Source organism: Marmota marmota, unplaced genomic scaffold (genome assembly GCF_001458135.2).
Source record: "Marmota marmota marmota unplaced genomic scaffold, marMar, whole genome shotgun sequence".
Taxonomy (NCBI): domain Eukaryota; kingdom Metazoa; phylum Chordata; class Mammalia; order Rodentia; family Sciuridae; genus Marmota; species Marmota marmota.
The window spans coordinates 22,656,864-22,675,501 of record NW_025999900.1 but is presented as its reverse complement, the minus strand read 5'-3'; the positions used below and the strand labels follow the sequence as shown (position 1 = coordinate 22,675,501).

The window sequence follows — 18,638 nt, the reverse complement described above, 5'->3', positions numbered from 1 at the left end:
GGCTCTGTTCTGCCCCTACTCCAATTGGGGTGACGAGTGTACCACGCTGGCAGGCCACCGGGCCTGATCCGCCGGTCGGTTGCAGGTTTGCCTACCCTGCAGGCGCGGGCGGCGGCTCTACTCTGCCCCTACTCCAAATGGGGTGACGTGTCTGTCGTACCGGCAGGCCACTGGGCCTGTCCCTGCTGGTCGGTCGCAGATCTGCCCACCTTTCGGGCACGGGTGGTGGCTCTGCTCTGCCCCTACTCCAATTGGGGTGTCGTGACTACCCCGCCTGCAGGACGCTGGGCCTGTTCCTGGCACGGGCGGCGACTCTGCTCTGCCCCTACTCCACTTAGGGTGGTGTGTGTACCACGACGGCAGGCTCCTGGGCCTGATCCGCCGGTCTGTTGCAGGTCTGCCTACCTTGGAGGTGCAGGTGGCGGATCTGCCCTGCCCCTCCTACCACGCCTGCGGACCCCTGGGCCTGATCTGCAGGTTGGTCACAGGTCTGTTCACCCTGCGGGCACGGGTGGCGGTTCCGCTCTGCCCCCACTCCAATTGGGGTCACGTGACCACCACACAGGCAGAAAAGAAATAGCATCATGTATACATTACGTCATGTGGGTTGGCCATGGAGATATAAACAGAATGTATAACTAATTTTTAAAAATATAAAATTCTTAGGTACCCCAAGTTTATTCATCTCTATGCATACAATTAGAAAAAAAAACTCAGAATTTTTATTCAAATTTATATTGATTTTCAATAGCACCACACAGAAAGCCTGAATTGAGATTTTTGTCTGTTGCTCAGAGCATTTTTGGCCCTTATCTTTGAAATGGCTATCAGAGAAACTTTGTGAGTCATAAAAGAAAACATATCTTATTATTTCAGAGGCACAGGATATTCATCCATAGTCATTATCTCCTTCAGTTCCTTTCAACTCTCACTTCTGGTTTCATCCTCATTCAGAGACCATGCTCATGCTAGCAAAGATTCAGAGGACATAACAGACTCAGGGAGACTAGGGAGCAAAAGGTTCCTTCTTCAGTTTTCACTAGGATGCGTAGAGAAGGTATTGAAGCTGATACTAGTGTTGAAACAGGCTGACCACAGCAAGAACCCTGAATTCTGATCTTGGCTTACTCATTAATGTATTTTGTGACCTTAGATAAGAGAATCCACCTCTTTGGGTTTTAATTTCCTCATTGATAGTATAGGTGAGATGAAAGTGGGGTGGGCTACTACAGGTGATGTTTATGGATCCTTCCTGCTCCCCAGTACAATGACCTTAGGGTTGCTGCCCCAGATAAACATCAAGTCAGAAAGCATCTTTCATCAACCACAACCAAAAGGACATAGAACTCCAAAATAAGGGACATAAATCACATTGCCTGAATGACATTTAACTCTGATTAGAATTTCAAATGCAACTGCTGGTATAAATGAGGCATGGAAACAATATCTCTGATGGGAAACAAAGTGCCTGCTAAATGATTTATTTTCCAAAGAAATTCATATGTCCACTTAACAACTGGCATTAGTATAGACTCTGGCCAGATCATGAAGATGGTTTTATTTTACAGATTTGTCTTACTATGATATTTATATATACAGAATTTTGCTTATGGTTCATTATTTGAAACACACACACACCTGTCTCTTCAGGGAACTCTATGCAAAAGTTTAATGTTTCCATTGGCAGTGGTCAAATATACTTTTGATTAATTTGAACTTATATAACACAGGACATTGTTGGGTTGTATGCTAGCAGGGAATAAAGGAAGAATATCTTCAGATATTATTTTTAAAGTCTTTTTTAAAAAATTTGTTCTAATCATTTATATGTGATGACAGAATGCTCTTTGATTCACTGTACACAAATGGAGCACAATTTTTCATCTCTGATAGTACATGATGTAGAGTCGCACCATATGTGCAGTCATGCATGTACTTAGGGTAATGGTGTCTATCTCATTCCACCATCTTTTTATCCCCATCCCCCATCCCCTCCCACCCTCCACTTTGCCCAAAGTTCCTCCATTCTTCCCATCCACCTCCCATTATGGATCAGCCTCCATTTATCAGAGAGAACATTCAGCCTATGGTTTTTGAGGATTGGCTTACTTCACTTAGCATAATATTTTCCAACTCCATCCATTTACCTGCAAATGCCATAATTTTATTCTCTTTTAATGTCAAGTAATATTTCATTGTGTATATATACCACAGTTTCTTTATCCATTTATTTATTGAAGAGCATCTAGGTTGCTTCTACACTTTAGCTGTTGTGAATGAGCTGCTATGAATATTGATGTGGCTGTTACTATAGTATGCTGATTTTAAGTCCTTCAGGATAGTGGGATAGCTGGGTCAAATGGTGGTTCCATTCCAAGTTTTCTAAATAATCTCCATACCGCTTTCCAGAGTGGTTGTACCAATTTGCAGTGCCACCAGCAACGTATGAATGTACCTTTTCCCCCCACATCCTGACCAACACTTAATATTATTTGTATTCTTGATAATTGTCATTTTGACTGGAGTGAGATGAAATCTTAGAGTAGCTTTGATTTGCATTTCTCTAATTACTAGGGAAGTTGAACATTTTTTCACATATTTGTTGACCAACTGTATATCTTCTCCTGAGAAGTGTCTATTCGGTTCTTTAGCCTATTTATTGATTAGGTTATTTATTTATTTGGTGTTAAGTTTTTTGAGTTCTTAATGTATCTTAGAAATTAGTGCTCTATCTAATGTGTGTGTAGTAAAGATATTCTCTCACACTGTAGGTTCTCTCTTCATATTAATGATTGTTTCTAAAGGCTTTTTTGTTGTTGTTGTTGTTTAACTTAGCCATTAGGCATATATATATAACACATACAATTACTGAGGGTATTTCACCTTGAACATTTCCAGGTGCATTTTCCCAGACAACCAAACCACCAAAAGGCCTACAATTTTCTCTATTATATCACATCACTTATGATGTGTGTCATATATCACCAAGAGGTAACCACGCACAATTCTCTGGGTCCTTCAAAGGTGACAACACTCACTGAGAAACACAGACAACTACAGCTCCAACAACATTCAGTTCATGTTTTGTCCCATGTAATCAGTGTTTTATTATTTCACATAAAAAATAAGGTGAAAAGAAAATTTTCCTTTAAGGAATCTTCTTACTGTAGATATGTGTTTCATTATGGTCACTGTAGCTAACACACAAGCATTAGTTCAGGGGGAAAGGTTTCTGATGTCACAGAGATATTAAAATTTGTCAACTGTTCCTTGTGGGAACTAGCCTTATCACCAGGGTGTTGAGGCCTTACCCAGACATGGGAGATGGGCAACCTCATCCCATGTAATGGTGGTTCACATATGTGTGTGCAGATATACACATATATGCATATGAAAAAGAGCCAGAAGGGAGGAGGATACCTGAGTAAGATGACCTTGCTTGTCAAAAACTTACATGAGGCAGCCAAATAAATGAATCAGAACAGAGTGGACAGAATCAAACCCACCCAAATGGAACCTCTAGAAACAAGACCATGTTCCAAAAATGTGTTCAGCAAACAGCTGGTATATTAACATACTTTTAAAGGTCTGTTTGTTTAAACTGTCTTGTTAGATTGTGGATATTGATTCCACAAATTCTTATACTCACCTTTTAGCTGTCCAATAAATAAGTGTTTCTACCATAAAAAAGCATGGAATGAAGAAAACACTGTTATGTGCTTCTTGTGGTTGCTTTGACTCTCAGTTAAAATGTCTTATGAGCAAGTCCAGAATATGCAGCATGAATCCAAGGCCACTTTTGCTTTCAGTAGGTGTTGCTGCCCTAGATTTCTCCAGACGTGCCCCATTCTTTCCCAACACATAGACTGAGAACAACTGATTCACTTACTCCTCCTCTGCCCTCCCCCATCACTCTTCCCTTCTTAAGTTTCCTGGAGGAAACCCCCTGATGGAGTCAAGACAGGTGGAACTGACTGTTTAGATTGCTAGATCCTCAGCCCTTTGTGTCTGATCCTACTCATTTAAATCAGAATAGTCTCCTTTCTATTGTACTAAAAGTAAACCCTGAGAAACATCTTTAAATAGTCCAATCTCTTGTATTCCCCCACTGACTACAGTTGGAGGGGCAATGCTTCACCTGCTTTCACAGCCCAAGAAATAAGGTCTTTGAACCTGAGCATGCTCAGTCTGCTAATTTTTCTAGAGCCTGAAGACTCTTAGAGCAGTCAAAGAAATGGGGAAGGAAGGACATTGTCTGAAATCACCAAGTGGTCTGAGATACCTATAGAAAAAGATGAAAGAAAGGCTAACAGTTTTTGCTAACTTGACTTTCAGATCTTTGAATTTTCTGAATCTAGATCCCATAATTTAGACTGCAATTCCTCTCTGTCAGTTCCGAGCAAACAGACTAACACATGATGGATGTTCCTAATCGTTTAGTAATCAGTGACCAAGAAGTAGTTTGAATGTCTACCTTCTTCTGAAACATTAAGGTAAAATAAAAAGCAGAACATTAGAGTAAAAGTCATTGAACTTGGATCCAGAAGATATGGGCTGGAATCTTCCTGCAGGCACTTGCTGATCACATCCTGTATAGAAGATCACCTTAGTTTTGTAATTGTTAGATCTCCCACCTATCCAATTAAGACAATACACTCTCTGCTTCTTTGTGGGAACATTCTGAACAATGAATTAGATGAGCTAGGTTTAAAATCCATAAAAGCCTATGGTAGAAAGGTCCATGAAATGTACCTACTTTAAAAAAATTATTAGAAAATTGTAATTTGTTAAAAATAATTGTAAACCTTTAATCCAAAATATGGCTGTTTATTTTCACTGGAAAATTTGTGTCATCCCTGTTTTTAGTCTCAGGAATCCTATTCCTATCCAATTATATCATTTTCATGTCATTAGTTTTACCACTTAACCTCACATAAATGCGTATTTGTGACTGAAAGGTTATTCAGAATTTCTAGGATAATAATGGAAAACAAGATAGTATTGAGAAAATTTTGTTTTCAACTGAGAACTAGTTTTCCATATGAAGCCAGTGGTATGGGTAGAGAGAAAGATGAGGTAGAAAGAATAGGTAGGTTAAAAAAAATACTAAATTCCAGTGTTTTGTGCTCGCTTTGGCAGCACATATACTAAAATTCGAACCATACAGAGAAGATTAGCATGGCCCCTGCGCAAGGATGACACGCAAATTCATGAAGCGTTCCATATTAAAAAAAAATTCAAGTGTTTTTCAAATCACAATAAGATTTGTATTTAATAATTCTTTAGATTTCTCAAGAGCTATTATCATAAAAATGTTCTATTTTATCCTGTAGTCTGTTTTGAGGCCATCCTCTTGCTATCTCTTTTGTTGTTATTCTCCTTGCCCCAGGCTGCCACCTCAGTCTTTTCCTTTCCTAATACTCAGAATCACTTTTCCCATGTGTGGTCCTATGATCATTCCTTAATTTCTTCTCTGGCCTGCACCTTTACAGAAAATGCCACTCGAGTGAGAAAAGTACAGCTGTGAACTGCAGTTATATGCACAGCTCTGCTCAGCAGCACCAAACACAGTCATAGCCAAAACAAGCAAGAAAGACCGTGGGAACACCTATCTAAACAGACATGGTGAGTCTGCTCTCCAGCCACCCCAAACATGGAGCCATGCTCATTAGATGTAACTCTTGCTTTTTGCCAATAACCAGAAAAGGGGAAGTCCACACAATATAGAGCACAACAACCTAATCCTCAGATGGAATTCTGACATCAATAATGCTGTTGACATGGTAAGAGAACTAGGCACCTGTACCTTTAGCAAATGTCCCCAGGTGTTTTTCCATAAAGGACATCTATGGACTACACACTTTAAGAAACATTGCTCTGAGACTTGCTAAGAAAATGGTCACTATTATACAGGACTTAGAAGATCTTGTAAAAGAGGATGGTCCCAAGAGTGACTTGTCCCTTTGGTTCCAGGCCTGGTATTGTCTCCTTGACTGTCCTTAGCCTCAATCTTATCTCACTAGCTCTGGGGACATACCCTTTCCCACCATCCATGTTCTATTGCTGGTGAGGAGTAACTTGAAGTCGGGCTCTCCAGCTGACACCCAAAGCTCTGATGTATTTTGGGGAGAAGCAAAGGAAATGCAGGACATTCCAGAGTTATTAATCAGTGTCTTATAAATGTTCCTTGCACATGAATACTACATCAGATATAAAGAGACACACCATCCCCTCCCCAGTACCAGGGAGATAAGAAGTATTCCCTGAACCCTGACTCTATCTAAACTCTTTAAACATAGCAGGAGCTAGAGCACTGGTGACAGCCTCCTCCAGGTTTTATAATACCGGGCCAGGCTATGAGCCATGTTGGCTACTGGAAGTATTACAATTCCATCTCCACAACCCCAGTCTGAGCTCCTCTCATTGTTTCTCTGGACAATTGTGACAGCTTCCAAAGTGGCTCACTGCCTTTACTATCTCCTACCACTCATCCTTTCTCTAATCTATCAATTTCCTAACCATTTCCTAACATATCAATTATTATTGTTAATATCCCTGTTTCCATCTACTAGGCTTCATGCTATTCATTAGAATAATGCTTTCAAAGCAAACAATATCACATTTTTTCTGTTTCAGAAGTGTCTGGAAAAGGAAGTAAATTATTCTCCAATTTGATTAGAGATAATAAAATGCTATACAACTAACCAACTTTTCTTACCTCGTAGGATAATGGTCTCTTTTAAGGGTTAGACATACCAAACTCAATGAAATCACTTAATTTATAATTTTAATGTTTTACTTGATTCTAGAATTAGAAGTAGAAGTAGGAGATATGATGTTCTGACTCAGAACTTTCCTTTTGATAGTAGAGTATAACTGTTAATATGAACAGTATTAATTTTAGTTTTTGTCAGGAAAGTTATTGTGAGACCTGAGTTGGCAGTTTTTGAACTTTTATTTTATTATTCCATATTTTTTGAGTCACTAAAGAGGTTGAAAGAAAGTCAAAATGTTCCAGAAATATTTTCCACTTTCTTTTGGTTACAAAATAGCACCCCTTTCCTCAAAAGCTTAATACATATCTCCACATAGTATACTAAAGAGGTTAAAGAAATAATAAATGAAAAAGCCATTAAGCTTATTCTATCTTTAAAATATCCCCCCTTCTGCTGTTTTATTCCCCAAAGTCATGCAAAACCACTGCTTAGAACATGTAAACAGAGGGTATAAAATATCCAGATTATGGTGATTCTAAACAGCATGCTAGCAAAATAGGTATTTATGGCTGACAGAGTAATGGGAAAAATTATCTTTAAAAATAATAGATCATTCATGTAGGGATTATAATGGCTCTGTCTGCCTTCATCACAAAGGAATACAGACCATGGATGGGGTTGGGACCAAAATAGACAGGTCAACATATATGAGCATAAGGGCATTCTGCCTGGTATTGTAAACTCTCTGGGTAGAAGGCACATTGTGATGCTTTGCTGCAGGAAGTTAACCTTGCCTACAAAATGAAGTACTAAAGGTTTATGCAACAAAATGCATCTACCCTTATTCAGAGTCAGGCCAGTCCTGCTCTAACTTTATAAGCCTGCTTGAAGAATGTCAGGAGCACACAGGTGACCCCTCACTGCCCTATACTATCCAAAGTATTAATTAGTAGAACACTGTATTTTCATTTATGAAGAAAGTTGCTAACTGAAGTAGAGGCTGCAAATGGTAGGGGAAGAATGGCATCTTCTGTCTATGACTTTGCTGTTTTCACTGTTCCACAAGGTTCTTCTCCATGTGTCCTTTGAAACCTCTTTTCAAAACTGCATTTATGCCATATTTATAAGAGTTATTTAATGCCTTCCTTTCCCAAGACTCTTATGCATACATACATATTCCTAGTCTGAATCCATGAAAAACCAAAATGAGTAAATAATTATTTTAATGAATACAGATTTATTACTTTCTAATAAACACTACTTGTCATGGACTGAAATCAAATACCAATAAAATATTTCTAAGTCTATGCAACCTCATTTGTGAATCAACAGCTTGTTTATAATATTAAGTGTAAGCCAATGCAGATGAAATGTCTGGCAACCTTTCTATGCAGGGGGTTACTCATTTTTCTCTATATTTATGTTGTTTTTTTTTTTTTGCTCTGTAAACACTTTCTTTATGGACATTGAAACGTATGTCTTGTGTATGTTCACAAAATCTTAATTTAATGTGGTGCACAGAACCATTCTCTGGGTGAGAGCCATCACAGAGTGCCTCCTTCAAGTGCTAATCTCGAGGGTGGAATGGTCAAGCCCTGGAATCAGGAGAGCCTTTGTAGCAACATTAGAGAGCTGGTTTGCAGTCTTTGAACAAGTTACTTATATCCATGGGAAGTAGTTTCCTCAGTTATAAAACAGGAAGAATAATCCTGGGAATAACACACTAATGTGAGTAAAGCTCTTAAAGATCCTCTTGTGAGAGGTGCAGTAAAAGGACAAAGTAACATTACTGGTAGCCTGTCAACACTCTAACAATACATTCAGGAATAAGCAAAAGTGACTATAAAAATAAGTAGAATCAGTTCCTGCAGTCGAATAACATAATTTTGATCACTGTGATAATCCAGAACTATAATTTAGTTGTACATTTTAAGATGATAAGCTGTCCAATGTGAACACACATATTCAGCTTTATTAAATCAGAATTATAAGCTTACTTTTGATTGGGGAGGATAATAATTTTTATTTTTATTGCATCATTTAGTTCTGATTTATTAGTATAGTTTTTTTCTATCCATGTGTATTTTATAAATAGACTTTTCAAAATTACTGAAGAAATGGTTTTACTTGAGCTCTGATTTTGTCTTCCAATTATCTACTTCATGGTCAGTTTTAAATGTTTGTAGTTATTCAAAAGACACAGACCTATTGCTTAGTGCATATGCTAATTTGATTCTTTTCATAAATATCTGTTAGCTTTGCTTCCCTCTTGAAATCTCCAGAATTGACCAAATTGAAGGAAAATTAAAAATTCTCCCTTTTGATCCTGATCTATAGAACAGAGTTTTGCTGTAATCAAAGGGCATCACATTTCATATCATAATTACCATGATTTTTCATGTAAACATAATTAATTTGCAATTCCACAGTTATTGTCCATCTTTCCCACTCCATTAAATTTAGTCTCTGGCCATGGGTTTTGCTTTTGTTTTTTTTTTAATGTTTCCTCTCAATGAGATTAGAGAATTGTGGTCATGAATTTTTTGATAGCTTAAGAATAAAATTACTGTTATTGTTATTATTTTTAAGAATTTTCCATAGTCACTTAAATTTCTCAACTTTTAACAAAAGACTAAGATTTCATGAGATACTGATATTTACAGAGAATTCTATAATTCCAAACATTCCTTGAATAGTCTCATTTTGTTTTCAGCATATAAATACATACAAACTATATATAGACATATTTTCCACATAAGAGCTTTAGCATTCCTATTTGTTCCTAGTAGAAATAAAAGTAGAATACTCTGGAACAAGTCCAATATTTCCTGGAGTACATTTGAGTAGAAATATTTTCTTTCTGGGTTTATTATCTTCTCTCTCATCCCAATAGATTCTCATTAAATTATGATTAAGAAATTTAAAAATAAATTACAATCTATAAGACAGCCCTACCCATCTGATGACAATTTGTGAATATGCTTTGAGTCTGAGATAAGAATCACCTAAAACATAAAGATGTGGAGGCTGGCAGACAATGGGGATTCATAAGCATCACCTGCAGGAGTATCACAGCCACAGTCATGACCAAATGCTTACTCCCCATTTTCAAGGTAGCTTCTCTGCTCTTCTATTCATTTGCTACCCCCAAGTAAATATTTCAAGAAAGTGTTCCCCCCCCAAAAAAAGAAAATGTGTGTGTTAGAGGGAGTTTCCCATCAACATAGTGATTTATAGTTCATGTACATTGCAACAACTTCCCACCATTTGATGCATAGAGGAAGGAACTCCAAGCTCCATGGAGGTCAATTAGAGTAAATACAAGAGTTGGTCAATGGAGTTCACTCATTTACTCAACTCAGATACCTCAAAGAAGAACCCTTGCATGTCCTGCAGTAGATTCAGAATATTCTGACCAAATGTCCCAACTGATCAAAGGATCAGTGTCAACATCTTATCATTTCCTGAAGAATGTCCTTGCTTTTCTCATAGGAAAAGTCTTGGCTTCTATCTTGCTCTATGAATTACTTTTACACCTCTCAGCTTACTCAAGTTCTGCTCCCCAACATTCAAACTAACTACCATCTGTCCTGAGAAAGATTTTCTTGAACTTGGTAATTTAAAGAAAACTTAGCAAACCATGGCAGCAGAATAATTTCTTTTAATGAAATTCTAAAACAAATGTTTCTACAAGGAGCCTTTCTGTTTGTGAGTTGGAGGGACCAGAACTTTATCCCTTGACTTCCTCCTTTCTTGACACCTCCTTCAGCAACCCCTGAAGGAATTCCACAGGGAATGAAAATCCTCTAAATTAGACAGTAGGAGGAAACTTCCACATGAATCCTTATTTTCCTAAATAACTCCTTAGTTCAATCTAAATATAATGCTCATCAAAATGTACCTGCCAGCACCTCAAATCTTATCAAGGAAGACTTGATTTTTCCTTTTGAGTGGTAGATTAATTTTAGAATAAAACCACAAGCTTCATGGGTTATTGATCTATATAAGTCACCAATTAACTGGAGATCAGTTGCATTTTCATTCTTCATAATTCACAGCCATGAACTATAGAAGGTCAGAAAAATAGATTTTTCTCTCCTTTGTGTTTGTGGTTCTCCCACATTCCCATAAATGAAAACTTTCTTCTTTGGTTTTTACACAATGTTCCTATATACATGATAAGCCTCAGGAGGGCAGGAATCTTATCTATCTCTACATAGCATCATGGACTGTGCTAAACACACACTAGCACTTCATAACCATTGTTGGATAGGGTCAGTAAGAAAGAACTTTTTGAAAAAAAAATATATATATATAATTATTAGATCTGAAAACTCTGAGGTTTGTACCTACAAATTATGCATAACCTCTGCATATACAGAAGGGCTACTAGCAGATGATGCTTTTTACTAAACACTCAGCTTTGTTTGTAAAAGTACCTTATACTGTTATTGCTGTGTCTCTATGCCTATGAAAAGGATGTAACAATGATGTACAAATTAAATATCAGTGGTATCCAGCAATGATAAATATGCACTGAGTGATGGGTACTGGAAGAATAAGTGAGAAATGACAGTCATCATGTCTGCCCTTTTGGAGCCTGCCCTTTTGGAGCCTGCCCTTGTGGGCAAGGAGGACAGCATTGGGCATGAGAGAGAGAGAGTGTGTGTGTGTGTGTGTGTGTGTGAGAGAGAGAGAGAGAGAGAGAGAGAGAGAGAGAAATACAGTTTCCAATAACATGTGGCAGGACAAAGTTTCCTCAAATGGTGACCCAAACAGTTGCAAAATGGAAAAGACATTCGCTACAAGCACCTTGAGTTGAGAGCTCTCACTTAAACAAGGCTCAGGCTTCTCTCTAAACCAAGGATGGAAAGATGAGTCACAGTTAAGAAGTAAAGCAAGGGAAGAGTATGTATAACTGAGTGAATGGCATGTACGCCACCACTCTTGGCAAATACCATGACCCAAGAGCATGCCAGAGAAAAATAATTTCTTAATTTGAGGTAAAGTGAAAATGTTTCTGAAGGCAAAAGGAAGTCTAGCAAACTCTAATGTCACTTCTTCTGTTATTATGCAACTCCATATGCAACTGTATTTTTTCCCTTATAGTACTTTTTCTTTCTCTTTTTTGTTATTATTATTATCATTATTATTACTGTGCTGGGGATTGAATCCAGGCCCTCACGAATGCCCTCACAGCCCTTTCCCCCTGGACTGACAGCAGAGCTAAGACTCTGCTCTGAGAGTGGGAGGTCCTGTTGATGGACAAGCAGCCACTGGTGAGTCACAGTCAGTCATCCTGACAAGCCCAGGTTATTATTACATGTAGTGGAGCAGTGAATTCAATGGTTAGAAACGGAATGGAGAGAGCCTGAGAAAGGCGGTGAGGTGGCCTTGAGGAAAGCCACCTCCGTGGAACAGGAAGTCTTTTCTCTTTTCAGAGCATCATCCATCATGCTGGGGGAAACGGCAGGAACATAACCTACTACTTCTTAATAGGCTTCTGCACAGAGAGTGGCTTTGAAGCAGCAGCTGCCCACAGTAAATTTCACTGACCCTTAGAGCCTTTCTCCAAGTTTTCCAACTGTTTTGTCTCTTGAGCTGCAGCTCAGTGTTGGGTCCAAGTTACAGCACCTGACTAAACTAAGAAGCCTGGCCGGTATGAGAATGGAAAGTGTTCGGTGATGTTGTCTTTTCTGAGCTACCCCAACAGTGAGACATGATGCCATTCCATCTGGCCATAAAGTGTATTCTTTCCCAGGGAGAAGAAGCCCAGCAAGGGATTTGTATTTTAAGGTCTGGTATTTTACTGTACTCATATCAAAGAAAATACAGTGAAATATAGCCTGATCCCAAGATAATGTAGCCAAGGGGCAAGGTCTTCTCAAAAAAGCAGAATTAATAATTCTAGTCAGACTAAAGTCCTTTAGAATTAATTCAGGTTTTAATTTTTTAATTGTGAAGTTTCACAGATGTTTAAAAAATCAAAGACCGGTATCTGAAATAATTAATGTAGAAATGAAATATATCTGAAAATTCATCTTTTTCCTCTTCTGAATTATTTTATAACAATTCCAATTAAATTAGAAAATATGATACTAATGTATAAAACAGATACAAATTAATGAAATAAATAAACATGTTGACTTTGACAACCAAGGTTCCAAACCCTCTGCTGACACAGCTCGTATGCTGAGCTGCTTTTCCTGGAGTGGAGGTAGATCTGCTTGGCTGTTCTATGTATCTTAGAGCCCTGTGGGCTATGGAAGACCTTTATGAAACAAGAGGGCGTGACTACAGACCACAGTCTACCAGACACATGGAGGCCTGAAATCACACTGTGGGTTTTATTTCTTTGACTAAGCTGATTATTAAGAACCCTTAGAATCTCAGTTTTATTCTTTAGTTATTCCACCCCAAGCAGGGCATAAAGGAAGGAAAGTTTTTTTAAAATTTTTTTATTATTAGTTGTTCAAAACATTACAAAGCTCTTGACATATCATATTTCATACATTGGATTCAAGCAGATTATGAACTCCCATTTTTACCCCGTATACATATTGCAGATTCACATCGGTTACATATCCACTTTTTTACATACTGCCATACTAGTGTATGTTGTAGTTTTAGAGGCACAAGTTCTGAGTCATGTTCTTAAGGGCAAAATGACTCTCAGCACTGTCTATGATTACCTTAGACAAAGAATCAATAAATTCTTATAAAAGTTGTTGCAATTTGATTTTTTTCCCTTAATGAAGACATCTCCTTTGGTTTCTATTAACTTTCCTTAGTCATAAAAATTTGAGGGGGGAAATGGTATATCAATTATTGTTATTATGAAAAGAAATTCTTAACATAGCTAGCTAATAGTAACAATTGTGTTCACATCATAATAATGATTATCACAGTGCGTATGGGTTAGACAAAGATCATAGAGTAGGTACTTTTCATACTTCTGAAGCCTGGAACCTTCTGCTGGTTCAGGATGGTGTGCCCAGAATAGGTGTTCAAGAAACAATGACTGATGGGATAGTGATTGAATGGGTGAGCCAGTGAACATAATTCACTTACATATGTACATGAAAGTTATTGAGTCATAGTCATGTCTTGCATGTATACACCTTTAGACCAACTTCAAAGTAAAGAAAATATGCAATTAATTTTATATTTTAATTAGTAGTGTAATAAACTCAACTAATTATGAACTACTATGAACTAATAAATAGAAAGAATTAAACCAATAATTACCAGTATACCTGAAGAATAGCATTACTAATTAGCACTTTATCTCCATATGCTAAGTGAAAAGGAAAATAACAAGCCAGTTCAGGGTGAAGAAAGAACCAGATAGACACAGATCCTAAGCAGTAAGTTCTAAGTTTCAAGACAGTTCTCATTCCATGCTTACATGGATTGAACCACTTGAAATTGTTGTTTTTGTTCCATTTCTCAACTGTCATCAGTTTCATATGGGTGAACCTAATGTTTTCATGTCGGTATTCTTGTGTTGATCTAAAAATAAAGGTAAGAAATTAGTATAGGTTAGGTGTATTATAAGTATTTAACTCTTTGAAGAGCTCTTAAATAAAATCCTTCAAAAATTTTCAGCATCTTTACATTTATAAGTCTGTATTTATATATTCATTTTGTACATTTAAATATTCATACATTGAATGCATTCAATTGGCTCATACCCATAAAGACTCAAATACTTTTTTTTGGTGGGGGGTGTATACCGGGGATTGAACTCAGGGACACTCAACCACTGAGCCACATCCCCATCACTATTTTGTATTTTACTTAGAGAAAGGGTCTCACTGAGTTGCTTAGTGCTGCACTATAGCTAAGGTTGGCTTTGAACTCAATCCTCCTGCCTCAACTTCCTGAGCCGCTGGGATTACAGGCATGCATCACCATGCCCGGCTTCAAATACTTCTTAGCAGAATAAATACATATCTCTATTTAAAACGTTCTTTTAAATTTTTAAAGTTAAGTTATATATGTAAGCTCACAGTCATGTAAACTGAAATCAACTAAGTACCTTCAGCTTTTCCCTACTAGTACAGAAGTAGCAATACCAGGCTTCCAGGTAATTATTTCTACTTTCCTTCTCAGGGCACACAAGTCTTAGTTGGAAAAGGGAGATCCTGAGTTTCAGACTATTGCAAAAGTAAAGAAATACTGGCTGTGATTATTGTGTTAAAAAGAGGATGCATATAAACAGAGATATTGAAGATTACTTTTTAATTTTGTATGTGTGAGTTTGTATGTATATATGTATATATATGTGCATCCCATATTTCAAGACATATAATATTTATTAAATACCAAGAATGTATAAATACTATACTGTTCTCAGGGAGAATACAAAAATAATTAAGACACTGGATTATAAATTCCTGCCATAAAGAGAAAAGTAAACACAACAAACAACAAAGGAAGGCAAGAGTTAACACATCAAGAAAAAGAATAAAGAAAGTGAAAATTCATTAGTAGGTTTGGCGGGGGGAGGTAGCATAATCAAGGATGGCTTTACGGAGAAGGGGCATTTGACTAGTACCCTGGTAGTTCATGACTCGAGAAGGAGATTTAGAGAACTGATAGAAAAAGGAACATGAGAAAAATAATAGAGAGGACCATAAGGGCACAGAGAGATCAGAGAAATTCAAAACTGCCCAAAGTATATGGAGGTATAGAAGACAGCATGAAGGAGAAAGGCAGAAGAAAAATTTGGTTCTTAAATATGGAAGATCTTAATTAAAGGAAAGAGTTTATTATGTACACAACAGAAAAGCAACTATTAGAGCTACACTTAAGGAAGAAAAATCCAGCAGCCATATGCAAGCTAATGGAGAATGACAGGAAGCAAAAAGGCTGGAAGTGGTACATATGGTGGTAGGGTGGCAAGGTGGGAAATGAATTATAATGTCAGGAACGTGGAGGAGGAGAAAAGTCTCGAGGACTGCAAAGATGTAAACCTAGAACTGAGCAAATGGATGTGAAAAACAGCATAGGCTGCTCAATGGACGAGTGGCCAGTCAAATGTGGGGAAAAAAGGAGGCATAAGGTGAAGAACATGCCAAAGTTTCAGGGTAGGATGAGTAATTAGTTCCATAAACAGAAACAGGGATGTGGTGATTTTATTGTATTAGAGGGACTCTGATGTAAAGGTGTTTAGCAGGAGATAGGGAAGACAGATTTAGGTTCAGGAGACAGACAAGGGCCCTTTTAGAGTTCACTTCCTATAGTTGAAAATTAATAATTTATTGATTTGTAAATATTGCATAACTAATAAAAGGTCAAGTTTTCTCTAAAAGAATCCAATTTAAAGTGTAATAAATTATAATAGTTAAATGATACAATTAGATTGTAAAGTGAGTTTTTAAAAATCTAAGGAAAGAATAGAAAAATGAGCTGCAACCTCACAGGAAAAAGGAGAAAGAAAATAACACAAAATAATTCATTCAAAGGATGAAGACTGGAAACCTAATTGGGTCAGAAGGAGAAGAAATTAAAGCAAATTCAATTTTCAACTCAAAACTTTAAAGGATACAGTCAAATGTTGTGCTAAAATAAGAAGTTGTCTAAGAATGGGTAAGAATATTTGGGACAAGTCTATTCATTTTAGAGTTTAAGGAAACATACAAACAAAAAGAAAGAACATTTTAATAAGAGGATTTGACAAATTCCAGAAGAACTGAGTGGAAATGAAATAAAAGGATACTGGGATAGGTTCACCAGAAATATGTGTTTGAGAGATGGAAGGAGATTTGTTTTTCCAGTGTTAATTAAACTAATCACCAGTATTTAAGGTTTACTGACTCCTGGTAATCCCAAATTCTAGAATGACTTAGATGTTAACAGACATGCTCCGGCATTATTTCCACACATAGTCAGCGACTGCCTTTTCTTGTTAGAAAAATGAGTCACGATCTTTCTTAGATATCCTCTTTACTCCTCCCTTTTTATTTTTTTAATAAAATTCTGAAAAGGTGGCATGTACCAAGAAAATAACACAAAATAATTCATTTTGACAACTTTTTTAGATTTGAGAGCTTGCCTTAAAAAAATTTAAAAGCAGTAAATTATTTCATTTTTCCTAATCACTTCAGATAGCTGCCAAATATTCTGAAAGCTTATATGTTTTTGAGGCTGCAAATACTTTGCTATGAAAACTTACGTATCCTAGAAAATTGGGCCATTTGAAAGTCCAATTTTGCAAGACTACAAACAGACAACAATAGCTGCATGAAACTTAAATCGAATGGAACTACAGTAGCTTGACCATGTGATACACAAGAAGCAATCCAGTATGCATATCTACCTGTCACTTAGTATCATCATATGTTTTGCAGGTTAAAGGGGATGAAATTCTGTGGACAATGACAAATTGGGAATATATGGAAAGGTACAGGTCACTCTGAGGTGTACTTAAAAGTATATCAGTCCCTGTGCAGGTTTAACAAAGGCTTTATTTTTGTCTTGCCAACAACCAAAGGCAAAAATTAGAAACTTTACCTGTGATAATCACTATACTATGTCAAGTTACAAATATTAACTTGGAGTTTTTTGAGCCAAAAAGCTATAAATAAATAAATAAACACACACACACACACACACACACACACACACACACACTGCATATAGATAGAATATTGATAGATATCTCAAGTAATCCAATAAAATAAGTTCAAGAATAGCATCTTGAACTTGAATAGCTTAATTGTCAATGTGGAGTTTGAATATATAATACAAAAACCCAAGTAATAAATAAAAGGCAATAAAACTTGGACTTAGGATGAGAAAGAAGAGATAATAATAGTGCCTGACATTTCAGCTAGGACTTGATCAAGCTGGGTCCTCTGACTCTTTGACCCATGAATGAGGCAATGATGATGATGAAGTGATGATGAGAATGATGACTGCAATTTTTAAAGCACTTGCTAAGCATACATTATCCCATTTAATCCTCACAACAATTCTATAAGGAAAATACTTTAATTATTCTTATTTTGCAGATGAGGAAATTGACGCTTTCTGGAACTCCTGACAGGATATACAAGGCTAGGCAGAAGACAGAAAGACACACATAAAGATTTGACTGACAGTATCAGAAAAGAAACACCTACAAAAGAAAGATGTCAAAGAATGAGGAAGCATGGTAGAATACCAAAGTTTACATTATAGTTAAAGTCATTGGAAATTCAGTATAAACAAGAAAAAAATTAAGAGGATTTTTTTTTCTTCCAACAGGCTGTTCTCCACCTAGAAAATTAAGAAGTTGGCTTTTTGTTTGTTTGTTTTCTGCATATTTGCATTGTTTGTAAAGATAATCTTGTTCAATAATTACAGATTTAAGAGAGTACATGTTGGGGCTGTGGTTGTAGCTCAGTGGTAGAGTACTTGCCTAGCATTTGTGAGGCACTGGGTTTGATCCTCAGCACCAAATAAAAATAAATAAATAAAATGAAGGTAATGTATCCATCTACAACTAAAAGCAAATTTAAAAAAAATACATGCATTAAAGTTTTACAAATTCAGCTGGTAAAATGTTTGCCTGAGGTACTACGTAGACAAAGCTTGGTGTTTCAGCTATTTTTCAAATAACCTTGTTTTATCCGAGACATATATGTATCATTGTTCAAATCCTGAGGTGACCCAAACATACAGTTCTGTCTTCTCTATGGCAACACCAGTGGTACTTCCAGCAGGTGATAAATGGGAAACAACCTGAGGGTTATGGTTGATATCAATGAGATGACCAAGCAACAGACACAGGAGGGAAAAATCAAAGTTCATGACACCCTGCAGAAGTAGAGTCACAGGAAGAAACAAACTAAAAATGAGAGTTGCAGAGAAAACATCTGTAAGCAGTGCTACTGTTGGGGGAGGCAAACTCTCAAGCAGTTCCTTGCCAGGCAG

General features: G+C 37.0%; 1 protein-coding gene and 1 non-coding gene across 8 annotated transcripts in view; one reads left to right on the top strand and one right to left on the bottom strand.

Moving 5' to 3' along the window:
• Positions 1–18,638, bottom strand: part of Slc25a21 (solute carrier family 25 member 21) — a 487,747-nt gene that overhangs the window by 277,872 nt on the left and 191,237 nt on the right. The window lies entirely within an intron of this gene.
• Positions 5,124–5,230, top strand: LOC125615433. The gene has a single exon (XR_007346088.1). It is a non-coding gene; the product is annotated as a U6 spliceosomal RNA (small nuclear RNA).